Genomic DNA, 25,463 nt, shown 5'->3' with positions numbered 1-25,463 from the left:
GGACCTCACTAAGGCAGAATAGAAGCCCAGGAAAAAAAGGACACAATGCCATTTGCAGCCCCGTAGATGAGTCTAGAGGTAATCACGTGACTTGGAGTAAGTCAGAAAGTGAAAGACACATATCGTATCATATCACTTATAGGTGTTACCTAAAAATGGATACCAGGGCAGATATTTCCACGGAGAAGGGCAATCACAGATTCATTAAACAAACTTATGGTTCACCAATGGAAAGGTGTGAGGATTGGTTTCATTACGATATCGGGGTTAACAGACATAATCAAACACAGGTGACATATAAAATCACCAAAGACCTACGGAATACCAAGAGAAGACTACTCAACATTCTGTCCTAACGTACATGGGAAAAGGATCCCAGGAAGAACAGACATCTGTATATGTGTAAAAGAACCACATCTTCCACACCTACAACAAGCCAAACATTGTAATCAAACTTGCTGTAATAGAAAATAAAAAAAATAAAATAAAAACAGGAACAAGAAGTAGTGAGACAAACTTGAGGGGCTTTCTCCTGGCACATTCCATTCTAAATTCCAATCTAGAACACAACTTCCATTGAGGCTCTGTTGCTCTAGTAACCAGATTTGGTAAGGGAGAACTGCTGCCACCTTGTGGCCGTTTCACGCAACAGCAGCTTTAATCCCAGCGCTAATGGTCAGTTGATATTCAAAATCATTGCAGGCCTGTAAATGACACCTGCCCTGAAAACAAATCCTGGGGTCACATATCGACCAAAAAATTCAAAGGACGTCCATATTTCAAAACGACCATTTCAAAAGGCATATTTTACGCACATTAGTGTTCTGCTTCTTTTTCTTTCTTTCCTTTTTTGTTAAAACAACGGGAATGGCAAGAGGCATCCCTCAGAATGGGCGAAAATCGTTGCAAATGAATCAATGGACAAAGGTTTAATCTCCAATATATATATATAAACAGCTCATGCAGCTTACTATTAAAAAAACAAACAACCCAATACAAAAATGGGCAGAAGATCTAAAGAGACGTTTCTTCAAAGAAGACACAGAGATGGCCAAGACGCACATGAAAAGCTGCTCAACAGCACTAATTATTAGAGAAATGCAAATCAAAACTACAATGAGGTATCACCCCACACCTGTTAAAATCGGCATCATCAGAAAATCTACAAACAACAAATTCTGGGGAGGGTGTGGACAAAAGGAGCCCTCTTCCACTATTGGTGGGGATGTAAATTGATACAGTCACTATGGAGAACAGTATGGAGTTTCCTTAAAAAAACTAGAAATAGAATTACCATCTGATCCAGCAATCCCACTTCTGGGCACATACCCAGAGAAAACCATAAATCAAAAAGGCACATTCACCACAATGATCATTGCAGCACTATTTACAATAGCCAGGTAATGGAAGCAAGCTAAATGCCCACAGACAGATGAATGGATAAAGATGTGGTACATATATAAAATGGAATATTACTCAGCCATAAAAAGGAATGAAACTGGGTCATTTGTAGAGACATCGATGGATCTAGAGACTGTCATACAGAATGAAGTATGTCAGAAAGAGGAAAACAAATATTGTATATTAATGCATATATGTGGAACCTAAAAAATGGTACAGATGAACTGGTTTGCAGGGAAGAAATAGAGACACAGAGGTAGAGAACAAACGTATGGACACCAAGTGTGGGAAGCCATGGGGTGGTGGTGGTGGGATGAGTTGGGAGATTGGGATTGACCTGTATACATGTATACACATAAAATACATAACTAATAATAACCTGCTGTATAAACAAATAAATAAAATTAAATTTCAAAATTTTAAAAAATAAAATTTTAAAATAAAACAGAAAAAAGTTCTTCCCTTCACACAGATGTATTTATAGGAATGAATTATTTCCATGCTTATATCTATAAATACATAAAAGAGGAATCAAATCTAACTTGAACCATAAGAGAAAAAAAAAAACCTGAACCCACCAGTTATACAGAGGGAAACCCTATCAGGGCACTTGCTCCAGCAGTAAACAATTCTGAAATTGGTCAGAGGTGGGGAATCACCTCCCATACAGCCAGCAACCCACCCCCCATGCAAGGAGCGTCCTCATTGCAAAGCTGGGGGACCGTGCTGAGGCAGCTGTGAGTAAACGTGAGCTGAGCCCCAGGCCAGCTGCTGCTGAACTGTTCCCACCCTTCCCAGGTAAAACACCTGAATATGTACAAGGGCTTAAAAGCCTAGAGGAAGGGCCGTGGAGCCACACCAGCGACAGCACGCAGGCCAACTTGGTGCCTGCAGGCCAGCCAGGATGGTCCTGGCCCCGGGCGCTCTTCTGGAAGCTTTCTATTGCCCTGCCTGAGATACCCCTCCTGTCCCGGCCCCCACTGCTTTTTTCCTTCCTCACCTCTGTCCGGAGAGAAATTCCATCGGAAGGTATGGGTGACACATCCTCTTCTTAACAGGTGGCAGCCTGGCAACTCCTGCAGAAAGGCCAGCAGAGCCCCACTCACACCGGGCCACCAACAAAGCCTTGGCCCCTCACTCCCTCCCACCAGCACAGCCCTGAGACTGCTGACGGGGCAGAGAATATGGAGTCAGGCACAACTTCAGGGGCTATTGCTGCCTGGAGCGCTGTTTATATTGACCTCAACCAGGCACACCTTCGGAGGGCCGGCCGGCAGGTTAAGGCTGCCCAGGTCAGCTAATCCACAACCCTCAGGGAATCACATTGTTGAAAATGGACCTCGCTAAGGCAGAATAGAAGCCAAGGAAAAAAAGGACACAATGCCATTTGCAGCCCCGTAGATGAGTCTAGAGGTAATCACGTGACTTGGAGTAAGTCAGAAAGTGAAAGACACATATCGTATCATATCACTTATAGGTGTTACCTAAAAATGGATACCAGGGCAGATATTTCCACGGAGAAGGGCAATCACAGATTCATTAAACAAACTTATGGTTCACCAATGGAAAGGTGTGAGGATTGGTTTCATTACGATATCGGGGTTAACAGACATAATCAAACACAGGTGACATATAAAATCACCAAAGACCTATGGAATACCAAGAGAAGACTACTCAACATTCTGTCCTAACGTACATGGGAAAAGGATCCCAGGAAGAACAGACATCTGTATATGTGTAAAAGAACCACATCTTCTACACCTACAACAAGCCAAACATTGTAATCAAACTTGCTGTAATAGAAAATAAAAAAAAAATTAAAAACAGGAACAAGAAGTAGTGAGACAAACTTGAGGGGCTTTCTCCTGGCACATTCCATTCTAAATTCCAATCTAGAACACGACTTCCATTGAGGCTCTGTTGCTCTAGTAACCAGATTTGGTAAGGGAGAACTGCTGCCACCTTGTGGCCGTTTCACGCAACAGCAGCTTTAATCCCAGCGCTAATGGTCAGTTGATATTCAAAATCATTGCAGGCCTGTAAATGACACCTGCCCTGAAAACAAATCCTGGGGTCACATATCGACCAAAAAATTCAAAGGACGTCCATATTTCAAAACGACCATTTCAAAAGGCATATTTTACGCACATTAGTGTTCTGCTTCTTTTTCTTTCTTTCCTTTTTTGTTCAAAAAACGGGAATGGCAAAAGGCATCCCTCAGAATGGGCGAAAATCGTTGCAAATGAATCAATGGACAAAGGTTTAATCTCCAATATATATATAAACAGCTCATGCAGCTTACTATTAAAAAAACAAACAACCCAATACAAAAATGGGCAGAAGATCTAAAGAGACGTTTCTTCAAAGAAGACACAGAGATGGCCAAGACGCACATGAAAAGCTGCTCAACAGCACTAATTATTAGAGAAATGCAAATCAAAACTACAATGAGGTATCACCCCACACCTGTTAAAATCGGCATCATCAGAAAATCTACAAACAACAAATTCTGGGGAGGGTGTGGACAAAAGGAGCCCTCTTCCACTATTGGTGGGGATGTAAATTGATACAGTCACTATGGAGAACAGTATGGAGTTTCCTTAAAAAAACTAGAAATAGAATTACCATCTGATCCAGCAATCCCACTTCTGGGCACATACCCAGAGAAAACCATAAATCAAAAAGGCACATTCACCACAATGATCATTGCAGCACTATTTACAATAGCCAGGTAATGGAAGCAAGCTAAATGCCCACAGACAGATGAATGGATAAAGATGTGGTACATATATAAAATGGAATATTACTCAGCCATAAAAAGGAATGAAACTGGGTCATTTGTAGAGACATCGATGGATCTAGAGACTGTCATACAGAATGAAGTAAGTCAGAAAGAGGAAAACAAATATTGTATATTAATGCATATATGTGGAACCTAAAAAATGGTACAGATGAACTGGTTTGCAGGGAAGAAATAGAGACACAGAGGTAGAGAACAAACGTATGGACACCAAGTGTGGGAAGCCATGGGGTGGTGGTGGTGGGATGAGTTGGGAGATTGGGATTGACCTGTATACATGTATATGCATAAAATACATAACTAATAATAACCTGCTGTATAAACAAATAAATAAAATTAAATTTCAAAATTTTAAAAAATAAAATTTTAAAATAAAACAGAAAAAAGTTCTTCCCTTCACACAGATGTATTTATAGGAATGAATTATTTCCATGCTTATATCTATAAATACATAAAAGAGGAATCAAATCTAACTTGAACCATAAAAGAAAAAAAAAACCCTGAACCCACCAGTTATACAGAGGGAAACCCTATCAGGGCACTTGCTCCAGCAGTAAACAATTCTGAAATTGGTCAGAGGTGGGGAATCACCTCCCATACAGCCAGCAACCCACCCCCCATGCAAGGAGCGTCCTCATTGCAAAGCTGGGGGACCGTGCTGAGGCATCTGTGAGTAAACGTGAGCTGAGCCCCAGGCCAGCTGCAGCTGAACTGTTCCCACCCTTCCCAGGTAAAACACCTGAATATGTACAAGGGCTTGAAAGCCTAGAGGAAGGGCCGTGGAGCCACACCAGCGACAGCACGCAGGCCAACTTGGTGCCTGCAGGCCAGCCAGGATGGTCCTGGCCCCGGGCGCTCTTCTGGAAGCTTTCTATTGCCCTGCCTGAGATACCCCTCCTGTCCCGGCCCCCACTGCTTTTTTCCTTCCTCACCTCTGTCCGGAGAGAAATTCCATCGGAAGGTATGGGTGACACATCCTCTTCTTTACAGGTGGCAGCCTGGCAACTCCTGCAGAAAGGCCAGCAGAGCCCCACTCACACCGGGCCACCAACAAAGCCTTGGCCCCTCACTCCCTCCCACCAGCACAGCCCTGAGACTGCTGACGGGGCAGAGAATATGGAGTCAGGCACAACTTCAGGGGCTATTGCTGCCTGGAGCGCTGTTTATATTGACCTCAACCAGGCACACCTGGGGAGGGCCGGCCGGCAGGGTAAGGCTGCCCAGGTCAGCTAATCCACAACCCTCAGGGAATCACATTGTTGAAAATGGACCTCGCTAAGGCAGAATAGAAGCCCAGGAAAAAAAGGACACAATGCCATTTGCAGCCCCGTAGATGAGTCTAGAGGTAATCACGTGACTTGGAGTAAGTCAGAAAGTGAAAGACACATATCGTATCATATCACTTATAGGTGTTACCTAAAAATCTATACCAGGGCAGATATTTCCACGGAGAAGGGCAATCACAGATTCATTAAACAAAGTTATGGTTCACCAATGGAAAGGTGTGAGGATTAGTTTCATTACGCTATCGGGGTTAACAGACATAATCAAACACAGGTGACATATAAAATCACCAAAGACCTACGGAATACCAAGAGAAGACTACTCAACATTCTGTCCTAACGTACATGGGAAAAGGATCCCAGGAAGAACAGACATCTGTATATGTGTAAAAGAACCACATCTTCTACACCTACAACAAGCCAAACATTGTAATCAAACTTGCTGTAATAGAAAATAAAAAGAAAATTAGAAACACGAACAACAAGTAGTGAGACAAACTTGAGGGGCTTTCTCCTGGCACATTCCATTCTAAATTCCAATCTAGAACACGACTTCCATTGAGGCTCTGTTGCTCTAGTAACCAGATTTGGTAAGGGAGAACTGCTGCCACCTTGTGGCCGTTTCACGCAACAGCAACTTTAATCCCAGCGCTAATGGTCAGTTGATATTCAAAATCATTGCAGGCCTGTAAATGACACCTGCCCTGAAAACAAATCCTGGGGTCACATATCGACCAAAAAATTCAAAGGACGTCCATATTTCAAAACGACCATTTCAAAAGGCATATTTTACGCACATTAGTGTTCTGCTTCTTTTTCTTTCTTTCCTTTTTTGTTCAAAAAACGGGAATGGCAAAAGGCATCCCTCAGAATGGGCGAAAATCGTTGCAAATGAATCAATGGACAAAGGTTTAATCTCCAATATATATATAAACAGCTCATGCAGCTTACTATTAAAAAAACAAACAACCCAATACAAAAATGGGCAGAAGATCTAAAGAGACGTTTCTTCAAAGAAGACACAGAGATGGCCAAGACGCACATGAAAAGCTGCTCAACAGCACTAATTATTAGAGAAATGCAAATCAAAACTACAATGAGGTATCACCCCACACCTGTTAAAATCGGCATCATCAGAAAATCTACAAACAACAAATTCTGGGGAGGGTGTGGACAAAAGGAGCCCTCTTCCACTATTGGTGGGGATGTAAATTGATACAGTCACTATGGAGAACAGTATGGAGTTTCCTTAAAAAAACTAGAAATAGAATTACCATCTGATCCAGCAATCCCACTTCTGGGCACATACCCAGAGAAAACCATAAATCAAAAAGGCACATTCACCACAATGATCATTGCAGCACTATTTACAATAGCCAGGTAATGGAAGCAAGCTAAATGCCCACAGACAGATGAATGGATAAAGATGTGGTACATATATAAAATGGAATATTACTCAGCCATAAAAAGGAATGAAACTGGGTCATTTGTAGAGACATCGATGGATCTAGAGACTGTCATACAGAATGAAGTAAGTCAGAAAGAGGAAAACAAATATTGTATATTAATGCATATATGTGGAACCTAAAAAATGGTACAGATGAACTGGTTTGCAGGGAAGAAATAGAGACACAGAGGTAGAGAACAAACGTATGGACACCAAGTGTGGGAAGCCATGGGGTGGTGGTGGTGGGATGAGTTGGGAGATTGGGATTGACCTGTATACATGTATATGCATAAAATACATAACTAATAATAACCTGCTGTATAAACAAATAAATAAAATTAAATTTCAAAATTTTAAAAAATAAAATTTTAAAATAAAACAGAAAAAAGTTCTTCCCTTCACACAGATGTATTTATAGGAATGAATTATTTCCATGCTTATATCTATAAATACATAAAAGAGGAATCAAATCTAACTTGAACCATAAAAGAAAAAAAAAACTTGAACCCACCAGTTATACAGAGGGAAACCCTATCAGGGCACTTGCTCCAGCAGTAAACAATTCTGAAATTGGTCAGAGGTGGGGAATCACCTCCCATACAGCAAGCAACCCACCCCCCATGCAAGGAGCGTCCTCATTGCAAAGCTGGGGGACCGTGCTGAGGCATCTGTGAGTAAACGTGAGCTGAGTCCAAGGCCAGCTGCTGCTGAACTGTTCCCACCCTTCCCAGGTAAAACACCTGAATATGTACAAGGGCTTGAAAGCCTAGAGGAAGGGCCGTGGAGCCACACCAGCGACAGCACGCAGGCCAACTTGGTGCCTGCAGGCCAGCCAGGATGGTCCTGGCCCCGGGCGCTCTTCTGGAAGCTTTCTATTGCCCTGCCTGAGATACCCCTCCTGTCCCGGCCCCCACTGCTTTTTTCCTTTCTCACCTCTGTCCGGAGAGAAATTCCATCGGAAGGTATGGGTGACACATCCTCTTCTTTACAGGTGGCAGCCTGGCAACTCCTGCAGAAAGGCCAGCAGAGCCCCACTCACACCGGGCCACCAACAAAGCCTTGGCCCCTCACTCCCTCCCACCAGCACAGCCCTGAGACTGCTGACGGGGCAGAGAATATGGAGTCAGGCACAACTTCAGGGGCTATTGCTGCCTGGAGCGCTGTTTATATTGACCTCAACCAGGCACACCTGGGGAGGGCCGGCCGGCAGGGTAAGGCTGCCCAGGTCAGCTAATCCACAACCCTCAGGGAATCACATTGTTGAAAATGGACCTCACTAAGGCAGAATAGAAGCCAAGGAAAAAAAGGACACAATGCCATTTGCAGCCCCGTAGATGAGTCTAGAGGTAATCACGTGACTTGGAGTAAGTCAGAAAGTGAAAGACACATATCGTATCATATCACTTATAGGTGTTACCTAAAAATGGATACCAGGGCAGATATTTCCACGGAGAAGGGCAATCACAGATTCATTAAACAAACTTATGGTTCACCAATGGAAAGGTGTGAGGATTGGTTTCATTACGATATCGGGGTTAACAGACATAATCAAACACAGGTGACATATAAAATCACCAAAGACCTACGGAATACCAAGAGAAGACTACTCAACATTCTATCCTAACGTACATGGGGAAAGGATCCCAGGAAGAACAGACATCTGTATATGTGTAAAAGAACCACATCTTCCACACCTACAACAAGCCAAACATTGTAATCAAACTTGCTGTTATAGAAAATAAAAAAAATAAAATAAAAACAGGAACAAGAAGTAGTGAGACAAACTTGAGGGGCTTTCTCCTGGCACATTCCATTCTAAATTCCAATCTAGAACACAACTTCCATTGAGGCTCTGTTGCTCTAGTAACCAGATTTGGTAAGGGAGAACTGCTGCCACCTTGTGGCCGTTTCACGCAACAGCAGCTTTAATCCCAGCGCTAATGGTCAGTTGATATTCAAAATCATTGCAGGCCTGTAAATGACACCTGCCCTGAAAACAAATCCTGGGGTCACATATCGACCAAAAAATTCAAAGGACGTCCATATTTCAAAACGACAATTTCAAAAGGCATATTTTACGCACATTAGTGTTCTGCTTCTTTTTCTTTCTTTCCTTTTTTGTTCAAAAAACGGGAATGGCAAAAGGCATCCCTCAGAATGGGCGAAAATCGTTGCAAATGAATCAATGGACAAAGGTTTAATCTCCAATATATATATAAACAGCTCATGCAGCTTACTATTAAAAAAACAAACAACCCAATACAAAAATGGGCAGAAGATCTAAAGAGACGTTTCTTCAAAGAAGACACAGAGATGGCCAAGACGCACATGAAAAGCTGCTCAACAGCACTAATTATTAGAGAAATGCAAATCAAAACTACAATGAGGTATCACCCCACACCTGTTAAAATCGGCATCATCAGAAAATCTACAAACAACAAATTCTGGGGAGGGTGTGGACAAAAGGAGCCCTCTTCCACTATTGGTGGGGATGTAAATTGATACAGTCACTATGGAGAACAGTATGGAGTTTCCTTAAAAAAACTAGAAATAGAATTACCATCTGATCCAGCAATCCCACTTCTGGGCACATACCCAGAGAAAACCATAAATCAAAAAGGCACATTCACCACAATGATCATTGCAGCACTATTTACAATAGCCAGGTAATGGAAGCAAGCTAAATGCCCACAGACAGATGAATGGATAAAGATGTGGTACATATATAAAATGGAATATTACTCAGCCATAAAAAGGAATGAAACTGGGTCATTTGTAGAGACATCGATGGATCTAGAGACTGTCATACAGAATGAAGTAAGTCAGAAAGAGGAAAACAAATATTGTATATTAATGCATATATGTGGAACCTAAAAAATGGTACAGATGAACTGGTTTGCAGGGAAGAAATAGAGACACAGAGGTAGAGAACAAACGTATGGACACCAAGTGTGGGAAGCCATGGGGTGGTGGTGGTGGGATGAGTTGGGAGATTGGGATTGACCTGTATACATGTATATGCATAAAATACATAACTAATAATAACCTGCTGTATAAACAAATAAATAAAATTAAATTTCAAAATTTTAAAAAATAAAATTTTAAAATAAAACAGAAAAAAGTTCTTCCCTTCACACAGATGTATTTATAGGAATGAATTATTTCCATGCTTATATCTATAAATACATAAAAGAGGAATCAAATCTAACTTGAACCATAAAAGAAAAAAAAAACCTGAACCCACCAGTTATACAGAGGGAAACCCTATCAGGGCACTTGCTCCAGCAGTAAACAATTCTGAAATTGGTCAGAGGTGGGGAATAACCTCCCATACAGCAAGCAACCCACCCCCCATGCAAGGAGCGTCCTCATTGCAAAGCTGGGGGACCGTGCTGAGGCATCTGTGAGTGAACGTGAGCTGAACCCCAGGCCAGCTGCAGCTGAACTGCTCCCACCCTTCCCAGGTAAAACACCTGAATATGTACAAGGGCTTGAAAGCCTAGAGGAAGGGCCGTGGAGCCACACCAGCGACAGCACGCAGGCCAACTTGGTGCCTGCCGGCCAGCCAGGATGGTCCTGGCCCCGGGCACTCTTCTGGAAGCTTTCTATAGCCCTGCCTGAGATACCCCTCTTGTCCCGGCCCCCACTGCTTTTTTCCTTCCTCACCTCTGTCCGGAGAGAAATTCCATCGGAAGGTATGGGTGACACATCCTCTTCTTTACAGGTGGCAGCCTGGCAACTCCTGCAGAAAGGCCAGCAGAGCCCCACTCACACCGGGCCACCAACAAAGCCTTGGCCCCTCACTCCCTCCCACCAGCACAGCCCTGAGACTGCTGACGGGGCAGAGAATATGGAGTCAGGCACAACTTCAGGGGCTATTGCTGCCTGGAGCGCTGTTTATATTGACCTCAACCAGGCACACCTGGGGAGGGCCGGCCGGCAGGGTAAGGCTGCCCAGGTCAGCTAATCCACAACCCTCAGGGAATCACATTGTTGAAAATGGACCTCGCTAAGGCAGAATAGAAGCCAAGGAAAAAAAGGACACAATGCCATTTGCAGCCCCGTAGATGAGTCTAGAGGTAATCACGTGACTTGGAGTAAGTCAGAAAGTGAAAGACACATATCGTATCATATCACTTATAGGTGTTACCTAAAAATCTATACCAGGGCAGATATTTCCACGGAGAAGGGCAATCACAGATTCATTAAACAAAGTTATGGTTCACCAATGGAAAGGTGTGAGGATTAGTTTCATTACGCTATCGGGGTTAACAGACATAATCAAACACAGGTGACATATAAAATCACCAAAGACCTACGGAATACCAAGAGAAGACTACTCAACATTCTGTCCTAACGTACATGGGAAAAGGATCCCAGGAAGAACAGACATCTGTATATGTGTAAAAGAACCACATCTTCTACACCTACAACAAGCCAAACATTGTAATCAAACTTGCTGTAATAGAAAATAAAAAGAAAATTAGAAACACGAACAACAAGTAGTGAGACAAACTTGAGGGGCTGTCTCCTGGCACATTCCATTCTAAATTCCAATCTAGAACACGACTTCCATTGAGGCTCTGTTGCTCTAGTAACCAGATTTGGTAAGGGAGAACTGCTGCCACCTTGTGGCCGTTTCACGCAACAGCAACTTTAATCCCAGCGCTAATGGTCAGTTGATATTCAAAATCATTGCAGGCCTGTAAATGACACCTGCCCTGAAAACAAATCCTGGGGTCACATATCGACCAAAAAATTCAAAGGACGTCCATATTTCAAAACGACCATTTCAAAAGGCATATTTTACGCACATTAGTGTTCTGCTTCTTTTTCTTTCTTTCCTTTTTTGTTAAAAAAACGGGAATGGAAAAAGGCATCCCTCAGAATGGGCGAAAATCGTTGCAAATGAATCAATGGACAAAGGTTTAATCTCCAATATATATATAAACAGCTCATGCAGCTTACTATTAAAAAAACAAACAACCCAATACAAAAATGGGCAGAAGATCTAAAGAGACGTTTCTTCAAAGAAGACACAGAGATGGCCAAGACGCACATGAAAAGCTGCTCAACAGCACTAATTATTAGAGAAATGCAAATCAAAACTACAATGAGGTATCACCCCACACCTGTTAAAATCGGCATCATCAGAAAATCTACAAACAACAAATTCTGGGGAGGGTGTGGACAAAAGGAGCCCTCTTCCACTATTGGTGGGGATGTAAATTGATACAGTCACTATGGAGAACAGTATGGAGTTTCCTTAAAAAAACTAGAAATAGAATTACCATCTGATCCAGCAATCCCACTTCTGGGCACATACCCAGAGAAAACCATAAATCAAAAAGGCACATTCACCACAATGATCATTGCAGCACTATTTACAATAGCCAGGTAATGGAAGCAAGCTAAATGCCCACAGACAGATGAATGGATAAAGATGTGGTACATATATAAAATGGAATATTACTCAGCCATAAAAAGGAATGAAACTGGGTCATTTGTAGAGACATCGATGGATCTAGAGACTGTCATACAGAATGAAGTAAGTCAGAAAGAGGAAAACAAATATTGTATATTAATGCATATATGTGGAACCTAAAAAATGGTACAGATGAACTGGTTTGCAGGGAAGAAATAGAGACACAGAGGTAGAGAACAAACGTATGGACACCAAGTGTGGGAAGCCATGGGGTGGTGGTGGTGGGATGAGTTGGGAGATTGGGATTGACCTGTATACATGTATATGCATAAAATACATAACTAATAATAACCTGCTGTATAAACAAATAAATAAAATTAAATTTCAAAATTTTAAAAAATAAAATTTTAAAATAAAACAGAAAAAAGTTCTTCCCTTCACACAGATGTATTTATAGGAATGAATTATTTCCATGCTTATATCTATAAATACATAAAAGAGGAATCAAATCTAACTTGAACCATAAAAGAAAAAAAAAACCTGAACCCACCAGTTATACAGAGGGAAACCCTATCAGGGCACTTGCTCCAGCAGTAAACAATTCTGAAATTGGTCAGAGGTGGGGAATCACCTCCCATACAGCCAGCAACCCACCCCCCATGCAAGGAGCGTCCTCATTGCAAAGCTGGGGGACCGTGCTGAGGCATCTGTGAGTAAACGTGAGCTGAGCCCCAGGCCAGCTGCTGCTGAACTGTTCCCACCCTTCCCAGGTAAAACACCTGAATATGTACAAGGGCTTGAAAGCCTAGAGGAAGGGCCGTGGAGCCACACCAGCGACAGCACGCAGGCCAACTTGGTGCCTGCAGGCCAGCCAGGATGGTCCTGGCCCCGGGCGCTCTTCTGGAAGCTTTCTATTGCCCTGCATGAGATACCCCTCCTGTCCCGGCCCCCACTGCTTTTTTCCTTCCTCACCTCTGTCCGGAGAGAAATTCCATCGGAAGGTATGGGTGACACATCCTCTTCTTTACAGGTGGCAGCCTGGCAACTCCTGCAGAAAGGCCAGCAGAGCCCCACTCACACCGGGCCACCAACAAAGCCTTGGCCCCTCACTCCCTCCCACCAGCACAGCCCCGAGACTGCTGACGGGGCAGAGAATATGGAGTCAGGCACAACTTCAGGGGCTATTGCTGCCTGGAGCGCTGTTTATATTGACCTCAACCAGGCACACCTGGGGAGGGCCGGCCGGCAGGGTAAGGCTGCCCAGGTCAGCTAATCCACAACCCTCAGGGAATCACATTGTTGAAAATGGACCTCGCTAAGGCAGAATAGAAGCCAAGGAAAAAAAGGACACAATGCCATTTGCAGCCCCGTAGATGAGTCTAGAGGTAATCACGTGACTTGGAGTAAGTCAGAAAGTGAAAGACACATATCGTATCATATCACTTATAGGTGTTACCTAAAAATGGATACCAGGGCAGATATTTCCACGGAGAAGGGCAATCACAGATTCATTAAACAAACTTATGGTTCACCAATGGAAAGGTGTGAGGATTGGTTTCATTACGATATTGGGGTTAACAGACATATTCAAACACAGGTGACATATAAAATCACCAAAGACCTACGGAATACCAAGAGAAGACTACTCAACATTCTGTCCTAACGTACATGGGAAAAGGATCCCAGGAAGAACAGACATCTGTATATGTGTAAAAGAACCACATCTTCCACACCTACAACAAGCCAAACATTGTAATCAAACTTGCTGTAATAGAAAATAAAAAAAATAAAATAAAAACAGGAACAAGAAGTAGTGAGACAAACTTGAGGGGCTTTCTCCTGGCACATTCCATTCTAAATTCCAATCTAGAACACGACTTCCATTGAGACTCTGTTGCTCTAGTAACCAGATTTGGTAAGGGAGAACTGCTGCCACCTTGTGGCCGTTTCATGCAACAGCAGCTTTAATCCCAGCGCTAATGGTCAGTTGATATTCAAAATCATTGCAGGCCTGTAAATGACACCTGCCCTGAAAACAAATCCTGGGGTCACATATCGACCAAAAAATTCAAAGGACGTCCATATTTCAAAACGACCATTTCAAAAGGCATATTTTACGCACATTAGTGTTCTGCTTCTTTTTCTTTCTTTCCTTTTTTGTTAAAACAACGGGAATGGCAAAAGGCATCCCTCAGAATGGGCGAAAATCGTTGCAAATGAATCAATGGACAAAGGTTTAATCTCCAATATATATATAAACAGCTCATGCAGCTTACTATTAAAAAAACAAACAACCCAATACAAAAATGGGCAGAAGATCTAAAGAGACCTTTCTTCAAAGAAGACACAGAGATGGCCAAGACGCACATGAAAAGCTGCTCAACAGCACTAATTATTAGAGAAATGCAAATCAAAACTACAATGAGGTATCACCCCACACCTGTTAAAATCGGCATCATCAGAAAATCTACAAACAACAAATTCTGGGGAGGGTGTGGACAAAAGGAGCCCTCTTCCACTATTGGTGGGGATGTAAATTGATACAGTCACTATGGAGAACAGTATGGAGTTTCCTTAAAAAAACTAGAAATAGAATTACCATCTGATCCAGCAATCCCACTTCTGGGCACATACCCAGAGAAAACCATAAATCAAAAAGACACATTCACCACAATGATCATTGCAGGACTATTTACAATAGCCAGGTAATGGAAGCAAGCTAAATGCCCACAGACAGATGAATGGATAAAGATGTGGTACATATATAAAATGGAATATTACTCAGCCATAAAAAGGAATGAAACTGGGTCATTTGTAGAGACATCGATGGATCTAGAGACTGTCATACAGAATGAAGTAAGTCAGAAAGAGGAAAACAAATATTATATATTAATGCATATATGTGGAACCTAAAAAATGGTACAGATGAACTGGTTTGCAGGGAAGAAATAGAGACACAGAGGTAGAGAACAAACGTATGGACACCAAGTGTGGGAAGCCATGGGGTGGTGGTGGTGGGATGAGTTGGGAGATTGGGATTGACCTGTATACATGTATATGCATAAAATACATAACTAATAATAACCTGCTGTATAAACAAATAAATAAAATTAAATTTCAAAATTTTAAAAAATAAAATTTTAAAATAAAACAGAAAAAAGTTCTTCCCTTCACACAGATGTATTTATAGGAATGAATTATTTCCATGCTTATATCTATAAATACATAAAAGAGGAATCAAATCTAACTTGAACCATAAAAGAAAAAAAAAACCCTGAACCCACCAGTTATACAGAGGGAAACCCTATCAGGGCACTTGCTCCAGCAGTAAACAATTCTGAAATTGGTCAGAGGTGGGGAATCACCTCCCATACAGCCAGCAACCCACCCCCCATGCAAGGAGCGTCCTCATTGCAAAGCTGGGGGACCGTGCTGAGGCATCTGTGAGTAAACGTGAGCTGAGCCCCAGGCCAGCTGCTGCTGAACTGTTCCCACCCTTCCCAGGTAAAACACCTGAATATGTACAAGGGCTTGAAAGCCTAGAGGAAGGGCCGTGGAGCCACACCAGCGACAGCACGCAGGCCAACTTGGTGCCTGCAGGCCAGCCAGGATGGTCCTGGCCCCGGGCGCTCTTCTGGAAGCTTTCTATTGCCCTGCCTGGGATACCCCTCCTGTCCCGGCACCCACTGCTTTTTTTCCTTCCTCACCTCTGTCCGGAGAGAAATTCCATCGGAAGGTATGGGTGACACATCCTCTTCTTTACAGGTGGCAGCCTGGCAACTCCTGCAGAAAGGCCAGCAGAGCCCCACTCACACCGGGCCACCAACAAAGCCTTGGCCCCTCACTCCCTCCCACCAGCACAGCCCCGAGACTGCTGACGGGGCAGAGAATATGGAGTCAGGCACAACTTCAGGGGCTATTGCTGCCTGGAGCGCTGTTTATATTGACCTCAACCAGGCACACCTGGGGAGGGCCGGCCGGCAGGGTAAGGCTGCCGAGGTCAGCTAATCCACAACTCTCAGGGAATCACATTGTTGAAAATGGACCTCACTAAGGCAGAATAGAAGCCCAGGAAAAAAAGGACACAATGCCATTTGCAGCCCCGTAGATGAGTCTAGAGGTAATCACGTGACTTGGAGTAAGTCAGAAAGTGAAAGACACATATCGTATCATATCACTTATAGGTGTTACCTAAAAATGGATACCAGGGCAGATATTTCCACGGAGAAGGGCAATCACAGATTCATTAAACAAACTTATGGTTCACCAATGGAAAGGTGTGAGGATTGGTTTCATTACGATATCGGGGTTAACAGACATAATCAAACACAGGTGACATATAAAATCACCAAAGACCTACGGAATACCAAGAGAAGACTACTCAACATTCTGTCCTAACGTACATGGGAAAAGGATCCCAGGAAGAACAGACATCTGTATATGTGTAAAAGAACCACATCTTCCACACCTACAACAAGCCAAACATTGTAATCAAACTTGCTGTAATAGAAAATAAAAAATATAAAATAAAAACAGGAACAAGAAGTAGTGAGACAAACTTGAGGGGCTTTCTCCTGGCACATTCCATTCTAAATTCCAATCTAGAACACGACTTCCATTGAGGCTCTGTTGCTCTAGTAACCAGATTTGGTAAGGGAGAACTGCTGCCACCTTGTGGCCGTTTCACGCAACAGCAGCTTTAATCCCAGCGCTAATGGTCAGTTGATATTCAAAATCATTGCAGGCCTGTAAATGACACCTGCCCTGAAAACAAATCCTGGGGTCACATATCGACCAAAAAATTCAAAGGACGTCCATATTTCAAAACGACCATTTCAAAAGGCATATTTTACGCACATTAGTGTTCTGCTTCTTTTTCTTTCTTTCCTTTTTTGTTCAAAAAACGGGAATGGCAAAAGGCATCCCTCAGAATGGGCGAAAATCGTTGCAAATGAATCAATGGACAAAGGTTTAGTCTCCAATATATATATAAACAGCTCATGCAGCTTACTATTAAAAAAACAAACAACCCAATACAAAAATGGGCAGAAGATCTAAAGAGACGTTTCTTCAAAGAAGACACAGAGATGGCCAAGACGCACATGAAAAGCTGCTCAACAGCACTAATTATTAGAGAAATGCAAATCAAAACTACAATGAGGTATCACCCCACACCTGTTAAAATCGGCATCATCAGAAAATCTACAAACAACAAATTCTGGGGAGGGTGTGGACAAAAGGAGCCCTCTTCCACTATTGGTGGGGATGTAAATTGATACAGTCACTATGGAGAACAGTATGGAGTTTCCTTAAAAAAACTAGAAATAGAATTACCATCTGATCCAGCAATCCCACTTCTGGGCACATACCCAGAGAAAACCATAAATCAAAAAGGCACATTCACCACAATGATCATTGCAGCACTATTTACAATAGCCAGGTAATGGAAGCAAGCTAAATGCCCACAGACAGATGAATGGATAAAGATGTGGTACATATATAAAATGGAATATTACTCAGCCATAAAAAGGAATGAAACTGGGTCATTTGTAGAGACATCGATGGATCTAGAGACTGTCATACAGAATGAAGTAAGTCAGAAAGAGGAAAACAAATATTGTATATTAATGCATATATGTGGAACCTAAAAAATGGTACAGATGAACTGGTTTGCAGGGAAGAAATAGAGACACAGAGGTAGAGAACAAACGTATGGACACCAAGTGTGGGAAGCCATGGGGTGGTGGTGGTGGGATGAGTTGGGAGATTGGGATTGACCTGTATACATGTATATGCATAAAATACATAACTAATAATAACCTGCTGTATAAACAAATAAATAAAATTAAATTTCAAAATTTTAAAAAATAAAATTTTAAAATAAAACAGAAAAAAGTTCTTCCCTTCACACAGATGTATTTATAGGAATGAATTATTTCCATGCTTATATCTATAAATACATAAAAGAGGAATCAAATCTAACTTGAACCATAAAAGAAAAAAAAACCTGAACCCACCAGTTATACAGAGGGAAACCCTATCAGGGCACTTGCTCCAGCAGTAAACAATTCTGAAATTGGTCAGAGGTGGGGAATCACCTCCCATACAGCAAGCAACCCACCCCCCATGCAAGGAGCGTCCTCATTGCAAAGCTGGGGGACCGTGCTGAGGCATCTGTGAGTAAACGTGAGCTGAGTCCCAGGCCAGCTGCTGCTGAACTGTTCCCACCCTTCCCAGGTAAAACACCTGAATATGTACAAGGGCTTGAAAGCCTAGAGGAAGGGCCGTGGAGCCACACCAGCGACAGCACGCAGGCCAACTTGGTGCCTGCAGGCCAGCCAGGATGGTCCTGGCCCCGGGCGCTCTTCTGGAAGCTTTCTATTGCCCTGCCTGAGATACCCCTCCTGTCCCGGCCCCCACTGCTTTTTTCCTTCCTCACCTCTGTCCGGAGAGAAATTCCATCGGAAGGTATGGGTGACACATCCTCTTCTTTACAGGTGGCAGCCTGGCAACTCCTGCAGAAAGGCCAGCAGAGCCCCACTCACACCGGGCCACCAACAAAGCCTTGGCCCCTCACTCCCTCCCACCAGCACAGCCCTGAGACTGCTGACGGGGCAGAGAATATGGAGTCAGGCACAACTTCAGGGGCTATTGCTGCCTGGAGCGCTGTTTATATTGACCTCAACCAGGCACACCTGGGGAGGGCCGGCCGGCAGGGTAAGGCTGCCCAGGTCAGCTAATCCACAACCCTCAGGGAATCACATTGTTGAAAATGGACCTCGCTAAGGCAGAATAGAAGCCAAGGAAAAAAAGGACACAATGCCATTTGCAGCCCCGTAGATGAGTCTAGAGGTAATCACGTGACTTGGAGTAAGTCAGAAAGTGAAAGACACATATCGTATCATATCACTTATAGGTGTTACCTAAAAATGGATACCAGGGCAGATATTTCCACGGAGAAGGGCAATCACAGATTCATTAAACAAACTTATGGTTCACCAATGGAAAGGTGTGAGGATTGGTTTCATTACGATATCGGGGTTAACAGACATATTCAAACACAGGTGACATATAAAATCACCAAAGACCTACGGAATACCAAGAGAAGACTACTCAACATTCTGTCCTAACGTACATGGGAAAAGGATCCCAGGAAGAACAGACATCTGCATATGTGTAAAAGAACCACATCTTCCACACCTACAACAAGCCAAACATTGTAATCAAACTTGCTGTAATAGAAAATAAAAAAAATAAAATAAAAACAGGAACAAGAAGTAGTGAGACAAACTTGAGGGGCTTTCTCCTGGCACATTCCATTCTAAATTCCAATCTAGAACACGACTTCCATTGAGACTCTGTTGCTCTAGTAACCAGATTTGGTAAGGGAGAACTGCTGCCACCTTGTGGCCGTTTCATGCAACAGCAGCTTTAATCCCAGCGCTAATGGTCAGTTGATATTCAAAATCATTGCAGGCCTGTAAATGACACCTGCCCTGAAAACAAATCCTGGGGTCACATATCGACCAAAAAATTCAAAGGACGTCCATATTTCAAAACGACCATTTCAAAAGGCATATTTTACGCACATTAGTGTTCTGCTTCTTTTTCTTTCTTTCCTTTTTTGTTAAAACAACGGGAATGGCAAAAGGCATCCCTCAGAATGGGCGAAAATCGTTGCAAATGAATCAATGGACAAAGGTTTAATCTCCAATATATATATAAACAGCTCATGCAGCTTACTATTAAAAAAACAAACAACCCAATACAAAAATGGGCAGAAGATCTAAAGAGACCTTTCTTCAAAGAAGACACAGAGATGGCCAAGACGCACATGAAAAGCTGCTCAACAGCACTAATTATTAGAGAAATGCAAATCAAAACTACAATGAGGTATCACCCCACACCTGTTAAAATCGGCATCATCAGAAAATCTACAAACAACAAATTCTGGGGAGGGTGTGGACAAAAGGAGCCCTCTTCCACTATTGGTGGGGATGTAAATTGATACAGTCACTATGGAGAACAGTATGGAGTTTCCTTAAAAAAACTAGAAATAGAATTACCATCTGATCCAGCAATCCCACTTCTGGGCACATACCCAGAGAAAACCATAAATCAAAAAGACACATTCACCACAATGATCATTGCAGGACTATTTACAATAGCCAGGTAATGGAAGCAAGCTAAATGCCCACAGACAGATGAATGGATAAAGATGTGGTACATATATAAAATGGAATATTACTCAGCCATAAAAAGGAATGAAACTGGGTCATTTGTAGAGACATCGATGGATCTAGAGACTGTCATACAGAATGAAGTAAGTCAGAAAGAGGAAAACAAATATTATATATTAATGCATATATGTGGAACCTAAAAAATGGTACAGATGAACTGGTTTGCAGGGAAGAAATAGAGACACAGAGGTAGAGAACAAACGTATGGACACCAAGTGTGGGAAGCCATGGGGTGGTGGTGGTGGGATGAGTTGGGAGATTGGGATTGACCTGTATACATGTATATGCATAAAATACATAACTAATAATAACCTGCTGTATAAACAAATAAATAAAATTAAATTTCAAAATTTTAAAAAATAAAATTTTAAAATAAAACAGAAAAAAGTTCTTCCCTTCACACAGATGTATTTATAGGAATGAATTATTTCCATGCTTATATCTATAAATACATAAAAGAGGAATCAAATCTAACTTGAACCATAAAAGAAAAAAAAAACCCTGAACCCACCAGTTATACAGAGGGAAACCCTATCAGGGCACTTGCTCCAGCAGTAAACAATTCTGAAATTGGTCAGAGGTGGGGAATCACCTCCCATACAGCCAGCAACCCACCCCCCATGCAAGGAGCGTCCTCATTGCAAAGCTGGGGGACCGTGCTGAGGCATCTGTGAGTAAACGTGAGCTGAGCCCCAGGCCAGCTGCTGCTGAACTGTTCCCACCCTTCCCAGGTAAAACACCTGAATATGTACAAGGGCTTGAAAGCCTAGAGGAAGGGCCGTGGAGCCACACCAGCGACAGCACGCAGGCCAACTTGGTGCCTGCAGGCCAGCCAGGATGGTCCTGGCCCCGGGCGCTCTTCTGGAAGCTTTCTATTGCCCTGCCTGGGATACCCCTCCTGTCCCGGCACCCACTGCTTTTTTTCCTTCCTCACCTCTGTCCGGAGAGAAATTCCATCGGAAGGTATGGGTGACACATCCTCTTCTTTACAGGTGGCAGCCTGGCAACTCCTGCAGAAAGGCCAGCAGAGCCCCACTCACACCGGGCCACCAACAAAGCCTTGGCCCCTCACTCCCTCCCACCAGCACAGCCCCGAGACTGCTGACGGGGCAGAGAATATGGAGTCAGGCACAACTTCAGGGGCTATTGCTGCCTGGAGCGCTGTTTATATTGACCTCAACCAGGCACACCTGGGGAGGGCCGGCCGGCAGGGTAAGGCTGCCGAGGTCAGCTAATCCACAACCCTCAGGGAATCACATTGTTGAAAATGGACCTCACTAAGGCAGAATAGAAGCCCAGGAAAAAAAGGACACAATGCCATTTGCAGCCCCGTAGATGAGTCTAGAGGTAATCACGTGACTTGGAGTAAGTCAGAAAGTGAAAGACACATATCGTATCATATCACTTATAGGTGTTACCTAAAAATGGATACCAGGGCAGATATTTCCACGGAGAAGGGCAATCACAGATTCATTAAACAAACTTATGGTTCACCAATGGAAAGGTGTGAGGATTGGTTTCATTACGATATCGGGGTTAACAGACATAATCAAACACAGGTGACATATAAAATCACCAAAGACCTACGGAATACCAAGAGAAGACTACTCAACATTCTGTCCTAACGTACATGGGAAAAGGATCCCAGGAAGAACAGACATCTGTATATGTGTAAAAGAACCACATCTTCCACACCTACAACAAGCCAAACATTGTAATCAAACTTGCTGTAATAGAAAATAAAAAATATAAAATAAAAACAGGAACAAGAAGTAGTGAGACAAACTTGAGGGGCTTTCTCCTGGCACATTCCATTCTAAATTCCAATCTAGAACACGACTTCCATTGAGGCTCTGTTGCTCTAGTAACCAGATTTGGTAAGGGAGAACTGCTGCCACCTTGTGGCCGTTTCACGCAACAGCAGCTTTAATCCCAGCGCTAATGGTCAGTTGATATTCAAAATCATTGCAGGCCTGTAAATGACACCTGCCCTGAAAACAAATCCTGGGGTCACATATCGACCAAAAAATTCAAAGGACGTCCATATTTCAAAACGACCATTTCAAAAGGCATATTTTACGCACATTAGTGTTCTGCTTCTTTTTCTTTCTTTCCTTTTTTGTTAAAACAACGGGAATGGCAAAAGGCATCCCTCAGAATGGGCGAAAATCGTTGCAAATGAATCAATGGACAAAGGTTTAGTCTCCAATATATATATAAACAGCTCATGCAGCTTACTATTAAAAAAACAAACAACCCAATACAAAAATGGGCAGAAGATCTAAAGAGACGTTTCTTCAAAGAAGACACAGAGATGGCCAAGACGCACATGAAAAGCTGCTCAACAGCACTAATTATTAGAGAAATGCAAATCAAAACTACAATGAGGTATCACCCCACACCTGTTAAAATCGGCATCATCAGAAAATCTACAAACAACAAATTCTGGGGAGGGTGTGGACAAAAGGAGCCCTCTTCCACTATTGGTGGGGATGTAAATTGATACAGTCACTATGGAGAACAGTATGGAGTTTCCTTAAAAAAACTAGAAATAGAATTACCATCTGATCCAGCAATCCCACTTCTGGGCACATACCCAGAGAAAACCATAAATCAAAAAGGCACATTCACCACAATGATCATTGCAGCACTATTTACAATAGCCAGGTAATGGAAGCAAGCTAAATGCCCACAGACAGATGAATGGATAAAGATGTGGTACATATATAAAATGGAATATTACTCAGCCATAAAAAGGAATGAAACTGGGTCATTTGTAGAGACATCGATGGATCTAGAGACTGTCATACAGAATGAAGTAAGTCAGAAAGAGGAAAACAAATATTGTATATTAATGCATATATGTGGAACCTAAAAAATGGTACAGATGAACTGGTTTGCAGGGAAGAAATAGAGACACAGAGGTAGAGAACAAACGTATGGACACCAAGTGTGGGAAGCCATGGGGTGGTGGTGGTGGGATGAGTTGGGAGATTGGGATTGACCTGTATACATGTATATGCATAAAATACATAACTAATAATAACCTGCTGTATAAAAAAATAAATAAAATTAAATTTCAAAATTTTAAAAAATAAAATTTTAAAATAAAACAGAAAAAAGTTCTTCCCTTCACACAGATGTATTTATAGGAATGAATTATTTCCATGCTTATATCTATAAATACATAAAAGAGGAATCAAATCTAACTTGAACCATAAAAGAAAAAAAAACCTGAACCCACCAGTTATACAGAGGGAAACCCTATCAGGGCACTTGCTCCAGCAGTAAACAATTCTGAAATTGGTCAGAGGTGGGGAATCACCTCCCATACAGCAAGCAACCCACCCCCCATGCAAGGAGCGTCCTCATTGCAAAGCTGGGGGACCGTGCTGAGGCATCTGTGAGTAAACGTGAGCTGAGTCCCAGGCCAGCTGCTGCTGAACTGTTCCCACCCTTCCCAGGTAAAACACCTGAATATGTACAAGGGCTTGAAAGCCTAGAGGAAGGGCCGTGGAGCCACACCAGCGACAGCACGCAGGCCAACTTGGTGCCTGCAGGCCAGCCAGGATGGTCCTGGCCCCGGGCGCTCTTCTGGAAGCTTTCTATTGCCCTGCCTGAGATACCCCTCCTGTCCCGGCCCCCACTGCTTTTTTCCTTCCTCACCTCTGTCCGGAGAGAAATTCCATCGGAAGGTATGGGTGACACATCCTCTTCTTTACAGGTGGCAGCCTGGCAACTCCTGCAGAAAGGCCAGTAGAGCCCCACTCACACCGGGCCACCAACAAAGCCTTGGCCCCTCACTCCCTCCCACCAGCACAGCCCTGAGACTGCTGACGGGGCAGAGAATATGGAGTCAGGCACAACTTCAGGGGCTATTGCTGCCTGGAGCGCTGTTTATATTGACCTCAACCAGGCACACCTGGGGAGGGCCGGCCGGCAGGGTAAGGCTGCCCAGGTCAGCTAATCCACAACCCTCAGGGAATCACATTGTTGAAAATGGACCTCGCTAAGGCAGAATAGAAGCCAAGGAAAAAAAGGACACAATGCCATTTGCAGCCCCGTAGATGAGTCTAGAGGTAATCACGTGACTTGGAGTAAGTCAGAAAGTGAAAGACACATATCGTATCATATCACTTATAGGTGTTACCTAAAAATCTATACCAGGGCAGATATTTCCACGGAGAAGGGCAATCACAGATTCATTAAACAAAGTTATGGTTCACCAATGGAAAGGTGTGAGGATTAGTTTCATTACGCTATCGGGGTTAACAGACATAATCAAACACAGGTGACATATAAAATCACCAAAGACCTACGGAATACCAAGAGAAGACTACTCAACATTCTGTCCTAACGTACATGGGAAAAGGATCCCAGGAAGAACAGACATCTGTATATGTGTAAAAGAACCACATCTTCTACACCTACAACAAGCCAAACATTGTAATCAAACTTGCTGTAATAGAAAATAAAAAGAAAATTAGAAACACGAACAACAAGTAGTGAGACAAACTTGAGGGGCTTTCTCCTGGCACATTCCATTCTAAATTCCAATCTAGAACACGACTTCCATTGAGGCTCTGTTGCTCTAGTAACCAGATTTGGTAAGGGAGAACTGCTGCCACCTTGTGGCCGTTTCACGCAACAGCAACTTTAATCCCAGCGCTAATGGTCAGTTGATATTCAAAATCATTGCAGGCCTGTAAATGACACCTGCCCTGAAAACAAATCCTGGGGTCACATATCGACCAAAAAATTCAAAGGACGTCCATATTTCAAAACGACCATTTCAAAAGGCATATTTTACGCACATTAGTGTTCTGCTTCTTTTTCTTTCTTTCCTTTTTTGTTAAAAAAACGGGAA

This window comes from Mesoplodon densirostris, chromosome 1, assembly GCF_025265405.1.
Source record: "Mesoplodon densirostris isolate mMesDen1 chromosome 1, mMesDen1 primary haplotype, whole genome shotgun sequence".
Taxonomy (NCBI): Eukaryota; Metazoa; Chordata; class Mammalia; order Artiodactyla; family Ziphiidae; genus Mesoplodon; species Mesoplodon densirostris.
This window is presented reverse-complemented; position numbering follows the sequence as displayed.